The 8,267-nt window shown below is 38.2% G+C and overlaps 2 protein-coding genes across 21 annotated transcripts in view; one reads left to right on the top strand and one right to left on the bottom strand.

Moving 5' to 3' along the window:
- PPIP5K2 (diphosphoinositol pentakisphosphate kinase 2) overlaps positions 1-2,995 on the bottom strand; it is a 62,018-nt gene extending 59,023 nt beyond the window's left edge. For 9 of the 20 annotated variants that reach the window (XM_019664021.1, XM_019664025.1, XM_019664029.1 and 6 more), the window contains exon 1: positions 2,763-2,995. The gene's annotated coding sequence lies outside the window, so the exon portion shown is untranslated. Of the gene's footprint in view, positions 1-1,854; positions 1,873-2,709; positions 2,729-2,762 lie in introns of those variants that run through there. The other 11 variants (XM_019664015.1, XM_019664020.1, XM_019664019.1 and 8 more) reach the window with 8 other exon arrangements.
- An 89-nt stretch (positions 2,996-3,084) lies between these two features.
- The window catches only part of GIN1 (gypsy retrotransposon integrase 1), a 29,392-nt gene continuing 24,209 nt past the window's right edge, over positions 3,085-8,267 (top strand). Inside the window, exon 1 of the mRNA XM_019664036.1 lies at positions 3,085-3,189. The gene's annotated coding sequence lies outside the window, so the exon portion shown is untranslated. The remainder of the gene's footprint in view (positions 3,190-8,267) is intronic.

Below are 8,267 nucleotides of genomic sequence, written 5' to 3'. Positions count from 1 at the left end.
ACAAACTCTGTATTTTGAGTGGAAATGTTAGGGGGTCGTCTTATACGCCGGCAAATACGGTAATATCTAAATTATAAAAAAGAACTCATACAACTCAACATGAAAAAAACCAAACCACAATCCAATTAAAAAATGGGCAGAGGACCTGAATGGATATTTTTTTCAAGAAGACATACAAAAGGCCAACAGGTATATGAAAAGATGCTCAACTTCACTAGCTGTTAGGGAAATGCAAATCAAAACCACAATGAGATACCAGCCTACACCTGTTAGAATGGCTATTATCAACAAGACAAGTAATAACAAGTGTGGGAGAGGCTGTGGAGAGAAAGGAACCCTCATACACTGCCGGTGGGAATGAAAATCAGTACAGCACCAATGGAAAACAGTATGGAGGTTCCTCAAAAATTAAGAATAGAATTACTATACGACCCAGCAATCTCTCTCCTGGGTATCAACCCCCCCAAAATTGAAAACATTTATTCGTAAAGATATACATACCCCTATGTTCATTACAGCATTATTCATGGTGGCCAAAACATGAAAACAGCTGAAGTGTCCTTTGATAGGTGAATGGATAAAGAATATGTGGTACATATATATATAGTGGAATATTACTCAGCCATAAGAAAGGATGATATACTGCCATTTGCAACAACATGGCTGAATCTTGAGATTATCATGCTAAGCAAAATAAGTCAGATGGAAAAAGTCAAGAACCATATGACCTGACCATATGTGGAATATAAAATTGAAAGCAACAAAAAAACAAACAAAATCTCATAGACACAGACAACAGTATGGTGGTTACTAGTGGGTAAGGAAGGTGGAGGGAGGTAAACAAGAGTATAGGGGTCAAATATATGGTGACAGAAGGAGATTTGATTTTGGGTGGTGAACACACAATGAAATATACAGATGATTTATTATAGAACTGTACACTTCAAACCTACATAATTTTATTAACCAATGTCACCCCAATAAATTTAATAAAATAATGTTTCCATCAGTTAGGGTTTTCCTCCCCAACTTTTTATTACGAAAAATTTTAAATATTGAAAAAAGTTGAAATAGTTCCCTATAAACACCCATGTCCACCACTAGACTAAAAAATTACTAACATTTTGCCATATTTACTTCTATTAATATACACATATACATACTGTACCATTTGAAAGTAAGCTATAGACATCAACACACTCAGTTCACCTCTAAATACTTTAGTATGCATCTCCAAAAATAAGGACATCCTCCTACATAACCACGATATCATTTCTACTTAAGAAAATTAATTGTTCCAGAATACTATTTATATGTTGTTAATTGGTACATAGTACTTATTTTGGTGATCTATAAATGTTCCACCAATTGTTCAGCGTAATACCCTCACAACAACTACCATGCAAGCTGTAGGAGTTTAAAGCTTAAATAGTGAGGTTTGATTGCACAATTCTAAACCTTCCGCACGCACATCAGGTTAAGCACTGCTTTAAACAAGCCTAAGCTACAGCAAGTAAAAAATTCTGGTTTCTGAATTACTTAATTCTGCATCACAATACTGAAGTTTCATGAAAACAAATACCATGTCTGTCTTTCATTAGACACATACGTAGGCATACCAAATATCTAGTGAACGAATATTTTCAGCCACTGCCAATAATAGTGAAAAAACAGAAAACGATGAAGCATAATGGTAAGACAGTAGCAGTTTAATAGTTAAAAATACAGATTTTGGAGTCTGAAAAATCTGGTTCCTAATAAAGACTCAAATGTTTAATGCTACCAAAAGTTTATTAGGGAGAGACACGTGGCCTCTCCTAACTTCTGTAAAATGAGAATAATAATCTACTATACCTCATGGGACTGTTGAGGAGTATATGAGAAAAATATGTGAAGCACTTGGCACGCAGAAGAATTCAGTTAATGGTAGCTATCGTTATTATCTGCTTGAAACAAAAAAAACCTTCATTTTTCATTGAAGAATTTTCAAGAGTAAAACAAAAGCCTACCCCAGGGTAGAGCAAGGATGGTTAAGTGCTCAAGTCAGCCATGCTTCCGACTTTCACAGCTAAGCCTTTCAGCACGCTAGAGCAAAACAAATGTTGGCCACAAGGCTCCAAAGGTCGCAAGCTCCCAGGAAGTCGTCGAGAGCCTAGTCAATAAGACCCCATGGTCACCACCCTCGCCCCTTCTGCCTCAGAGCGCGCGAGGATGCCACGCTCTCCAACTGATTGGGCGCGGCGGTGACCGGTAGGTAGCCTCGGTCCTCACTCTGGAAAGCTGCAACGCATGGAGCTTTTTGTTCTTTTGAAGTTTGGTGATAGGCGGCGAGGAGCAAAGGGATAAAGGACGAGGACTGAAAATAAAAACAGCCATCTCGACCCACAGCAGCAGTCCCCAAACTCGAGGCTGCCTACTTTGGTGGAGCGAGACTGCAGTCTGGAGTACCAGCTAGAAGCAGCTCCAGCAGTACCTTTCTAGCTGAGCTGCAACCTCTGGTTATCTCAAACCCAAGACATGAAACGCGAAGCAATGGAGGAGGAGGAGAAATTAAGACGCGAAACGACCCTCGGGGCTGTAGCTGCTCCTGCACGCCCACGCTGCCTTTCGCTCTGGCACCTGCCCTCCCCCCTCCCCCGAGGAGCGCGTGTTTAAAGCTCCGCAGAGCTCAGCAGGAGACAAAGCAATTGCCCACAAGCGGCCGCAAACCTTGGGTGACCGGGTTCCGCATCCCAGTTCTCCTTTGGAATCGGGGCTCTCACCTGCCACGGCTGCGGGTGTCAGGCGAGCGGCTGCAGATAACCAAGCCCATTCAGGTCTCGGTTTCCCCTTGTAATCCCGGGGCAGGGGTGAGGTGTTGGTCAAGAGACTCCAGCTGTTAGCGTGGACGTGGGTCTGCTCTCAGAAGCAGCAGCAGCAGAGCCACATAGAGGTACAGCAAGGCACTACTACAGTAGCGAGTCTCGGCCACGCCTCCTCTTCGCCAGCCTCGGGTCTCACACGGAAATCTCCCCGGGCGGAACAATTTCCGGCAAGAACCAAACGATCCGCCCTCACCTTCTCTGACCGAGGCTCCGCCGTCCCCATCAGCCCCTTCTCTTAACGACGCGGGTAGTCCCGCTTCCGGCAGCACCAGATAAGTCGCGAGAGGAAGCTTAAATCCTGTCGCTTGCATTTAGGACCACTTCGGTGAGTGGTCGTTCTGGTGTGCTTTTCATCCCTACTGATTTTTAAAGTGAGGCGTGACCTGACAGTCATTTCAAAACCATTCGCGTTGACTAGCCGAGGAAGGGTATAACTGACTGCGGATATTGCGCAGGCGCCCTTGGGGCGGGAGGGCCTTGCTTGGGCGTTGTGATGTTCCGCGGCGCCTGCTGAGCTCAAACTAGGCGATTTCCATTGTCGGGTCTAAGGAGGTGCCTACTCGGTGTAACCGAGTTTTATTTAATGGTAGTTTTTCTGCTTGTACTAAATTTAGCTGGACCTTGCCCTTAAGATTTAATTAACGAGGTGTTTAACGCTCTGGAAATGCGCCTTACAGTTCAAGTAGCGTCCGCGATTCCGAGCAAATTCAAAAGTTGAGTGCGGTACTTGGTTGACATTAAATAATTCTCCCCCTTTATCATAGTTGTTATTTAATCAGAAATATTATCCTTTTGCCCCAAATTAAAATCTCGTGCGGGGAGAAACGCGAGCTCAAGGGAGAATCTTGTCCCTTAGTTTTAAAGAAAAAACTTACATTTGATTTCAGTGTGGGATTTCCTTAAATGGGCGTTTCTGAGCTAGGGTGGAAAAATCATTTTCAAAATGGAAATTCATGTATCACATGTGGCTTCATGTATCACATGTGTATGCATTTGCAGATGACGTTTCTGTTAAACGAATTTGTACATTGAAATGAAGCCGATTATAGAGAAATGTCTGTGTATTTAGAGTTCCCAGACTTTGATGTTTCATAAGATTGTGCTAGTAAGATTTTTCAGAGATTAAAATAGAATAATTCAGAAGTAATAGTCTGAGCTCAATTAACATGTTTATTGAAATATTACATGTTTTGAGTTTTTAAGTTGGAACATACGCATAACAACCTTTTAGAGCAGCAGTTCTCAACCTTCCTAATGCTGTGACCCCTTAATACAGTTCCTCATGTTGTGGTGACCCCCCCAATCATAAAATTATTTTCGTTGCTACTCTATAACTGTAATTTTGCTACTGTTATGAATCGTAATGTAAATATCTTTTTGTTTTCCAATGGTCTTAGGTGACCCCTGTGAAAGGGGTCGCGACTCACAGGTTGAGAACCGCTGTTTTAGAGACTTTAATTGGTAGCCTTGATGAGTTTTGTCCTTAGACACTGAAATCCTAACTTTATTTAAAGTGATGCTTAGTCGCCTTTATTACACACACAAGATAAAATTATTAAAGGAATTAAGTAATGAATATTTACACGTTTTTATTGACTTTTATGATGTTGTACAGGGACATAGTATAAAACTTTAACCAAATATGATCCTGCCATTTCCTCTTGAAAAACCAGAAGTTGCAATGAACCACCTTCACTGCCTTTTCTTAGTCCTACATGTTTTAATACATAAGCAATTATTTTAACAAAAATTCTTGAAACTATGAGCATATCCAAAGAAGGCCTAATATTAATTTGTTATTGTTTTTTAAATTAAAGTTAATTGGGGTGACAATGGTTAGTAAAGTTACATAGGTTTCAAGTGTACAGTTCTGTAATACATCATCTGTATATCACATTGTGTGTTCACCACCCAGAGTCAGTTCTCACTGCATCACCATATATTTGATCTCTTTTACCCTTATCTACCACCTCCTTCACCTCTTACCTTCTGGTAACCACTAAACTATTGTCTGTGTCTGTGAGTTGTTGTTTCTTTGTCTTGTTCCTTTGTTGTTTACAGTTTTATATACCACATATCAGTGAAATCATATGGTTCTTGACTTATTCTATGTAATTTATTTCACTTAGCATAGTAATCTCAACATACATCCATGTTGTCACAAATGGCAGTATTTCATCTTTTCTTATGGCAGAGTAGTGTTCCATTATGTATATATGCCACATCTTCTTTATCCAGTCATCTGTGGAAGGACACTTTGGTTGTTTCCATGTCTTGGCCACCATAAATAAAGCTGCAGTGAACATCGGAGCACATCTTGATGGACAAATGTTTTCAGGTTTTGGGGGGAATTGTTTTTATAACTCAGACCACTTAATTTTCCCTTGTGTATGATACCTTTGTTTAGAAATATTTGGGCATTGGAAAAGTATGTTCTGAATATTACAGGTTAAAGCCATTTTCTCATTACTTAATCACATGGATAGTTTCTGGGGACCAAATGGTGAATATACTTTGGAAAAAAAACCCCACAAAAAACTACTGGTTCTTTAATTTATTCCTGTATGTAAATACCAAATGTTAGCAGCAAACTTTTAACTATTTACTTAAAACACTTCCTTTTGCGAACTGATTTTTCTTTCTTATGTATTTTCTATTTGTCCTTGTCATCGGTCTTTGCTGCCAGAGCTAGAAGCTTGTTAACTCCATTAGACCATAATTTCATTATAAAGTATACGTACAACTGTTTGGTCTTGTGAGTTTCATTGTTAGTAAAACATTATAAACATTGCTAGAAAACATTACACAACATTAACTAAAGGAATGAGATTTTAAAATCTTTTTCTTATAAAGATTTTGAGAAAAAGGTTTCTCTGTTACTTTGAACAGCTTGATATGGATAATAATACATAAATATTTTAACAATAATTATATATTGATTTACCATTTGCAAAGGACTTTTCAAATCCATTATCTATCTCATTGATCCACATAATTATGAAAAAGGAAGGATGAGTATTATGTCCTTTTCCCAAATATGGATAGTGAGGCTTTGGTAATGCGCACACTAGAAATTGCCTCCGAAAAGCCTTACCTTCTTAGACACACCCTACTTGCAGTGCCATATATATGCAAGTGAAGTAATGCTTTCCGCAAGTGAAATAATAGTTACCGGAACATGTGCCCTCTTAATTCAGTGATACCTCTCCTGTCAGGAAATGCAAGTAATTCTTTATTCATTCATAAATAGTTGAATGTCCACTGTGCCCAATGTGTGAAACAATGTAAACATTAAGAATTAATAAGACCTTATTTCTTATTTACAATCTAAGTTATTTATTACAAAACCACTTTATAACTTTTCTAGCAGAGGCTGAAACCAAGTATTATGAAAGACAAGGATGACAAATAATTACTAGTATAGCAGGGGAAAAAAACAACATGAAATTTCAAGCAACAAAGATCAAGGTTCAAATATGAGAACATGCAGTCACTAACGGTGTTGCCTTGAGTAAACTGGATAATCTCTCTGATCGCCATTTTCCTATCTATAAGATGGATATAAAACTATTATCTACTCCATAGGATGTTGTGAGGATCACCACAGTAAAGTACCACATAAATGTTTGCAGTTATTTTTTTTTAATTGCCCTTGTTTAAAATTTTTTTTAAATTATTTTCTCTCCCTATAGTTTGGGCTTTTCCAGGTATCATATAAATTGTAGCATATAGAATGTATACTTTGGTGTCTGGCTTCTTTAATTTAGCATAATGATTTTGAGATTCATCCATATTGTTAGGTATATTCATAGTTAGTTCGTTATCAACATTGAGTACTGTGTGCATCTACCACAATTTGTTTATCCATTCACCGGCTGATAAACATTTGGATTGTTTTCAGGTTTGGGCTGTTATAAATAAAGCTAGAAACATTCACATATAGATTTTTGTGTGGACATATACCATCATTTCTCTTGGGTTAAAACTGTTTTCTAGCATGTTTATATTATTTTGTATTCTGCTCAGCAATGATCTGCATCCTTGGTAGTACTTAGCATTGGTAGGTTTGTTTGTTGTTTGCCATTTTGGTGGACATGTAGTGGTATCTTATTATGGTTTTACTTTGCATTTTTCATTGTCTAATGGTGCTGAGTCTCTTTCATGAGTTTATTTGCCACCCATATCTTTGATGAAGTGTCTGCTCAAATCTTTTGCCCATTTTTTAAATTGAATTGTTTGTTTTCTTATTGTTGAGCTTTGAGAATTCTTTATAAATTCTGGACACAAGTTCTTTATTATATATATCGACTGCAGATATTTTCTCCCAACTGTGAGTTCTCTTTTTATTTTAATAGTATCCTTTATAAAAACAAATTTTTAATTTTTTTCTTTTATAGATGGTTCTTTTTGTTTGCTATCTGGGAACCTAAGCTCACAAACATTTTCTTTTTTACTATCTTCTAGAAGTTCTATAGTATCAGGTTTTACATTTAAGTCTATGATCCATCCTGAGATAATTTTTACAGGTTGTGCAAGGTATGTGTTGAGGTTTATCTTTTTTTATATGGATGTTCAGTTGCTCCAGCATCATTTCTTGTAAATATTTTTTATTCTGTATTGAATTCCCTTGGCACTTTTTTCAAAAATCAATTTATTATTTCTGTGTGGCTCTGTTTCTGGACACTCTATTCTGTTCTACATAGACCAATGGCTATCATTTTGCCAATATCGCACAGTTGTGATGACTACAGACATGCCTCAGAGATATTGCAGGTTCAGTTCCAGACCACAACAATAAAGTGAATCATTGTAATAAAGCAAGTCACACAAATTTTTTGGTTTCTCAGTACATGTAAAAAAAAAAAAAAAAAAGCAATGTATGACATGGAGCCTTTCCATTGTGATCAAAACATATGATGAATTCTGCTGCCGAGTGCCATACAGTGGAAAGGTAGGAATCTTCAATACGGGAAGTGGCGTGTCAAACCTTAGTAACAGTGTGTGACAAGTTTCAGCTTGTTCAGTGCAGTCAGTTGGGTGTGAGCCACAGTTGAGAGAAGGTGGGTTTTAAAGTGTGCCGTAAATCATACTCCATCATGACAATGCTCCCTGTCACACATCGCTTCTGGTATATGGCAATTTCTGTCAAATAAAAACATTATGCTGTGTCCTCATTTACCTTATTCACCGGATCTGGCACCGTGTGACTTCTGGCTCTTCCCCAAAGTCAACATGATTCAGGACATTGAGGCAGCCACAACAGCGCAACTAAAGACACTCATGAAAGAGGACTTCCAGAACTGCTTCAGAAAGTGACAAGAAAGATGGGATAAGTGTATTCGAAGTGAAGGGGAGTATTTTGAGGGGGGTTAATGGCAATGTGTCTTTTACTGTGATTTTTTT

This window comes from Hipposideros armiger, unplaced genomic scaffold (genome assembly GCF_001890085.2).
Source record: "Hipposideros armiger isolate ML-2016 unplaced genomic scaffold, ASM189008v1 scaffold_414, whole genome shotgun sequence".
NCBI classification, from domain to species: domain Eukaryota; kingdom Metazoa; phylum Chordata; class Mammalia; order Chiroptera; family Hipposideridae; genus Hipposideros; species Hipposideros armiger.
The sequence above is the reverse complement of the archived record's forward strand: the minus strand, read 5'-3'. Positions and strand labels throughout refer to the sequence as shown.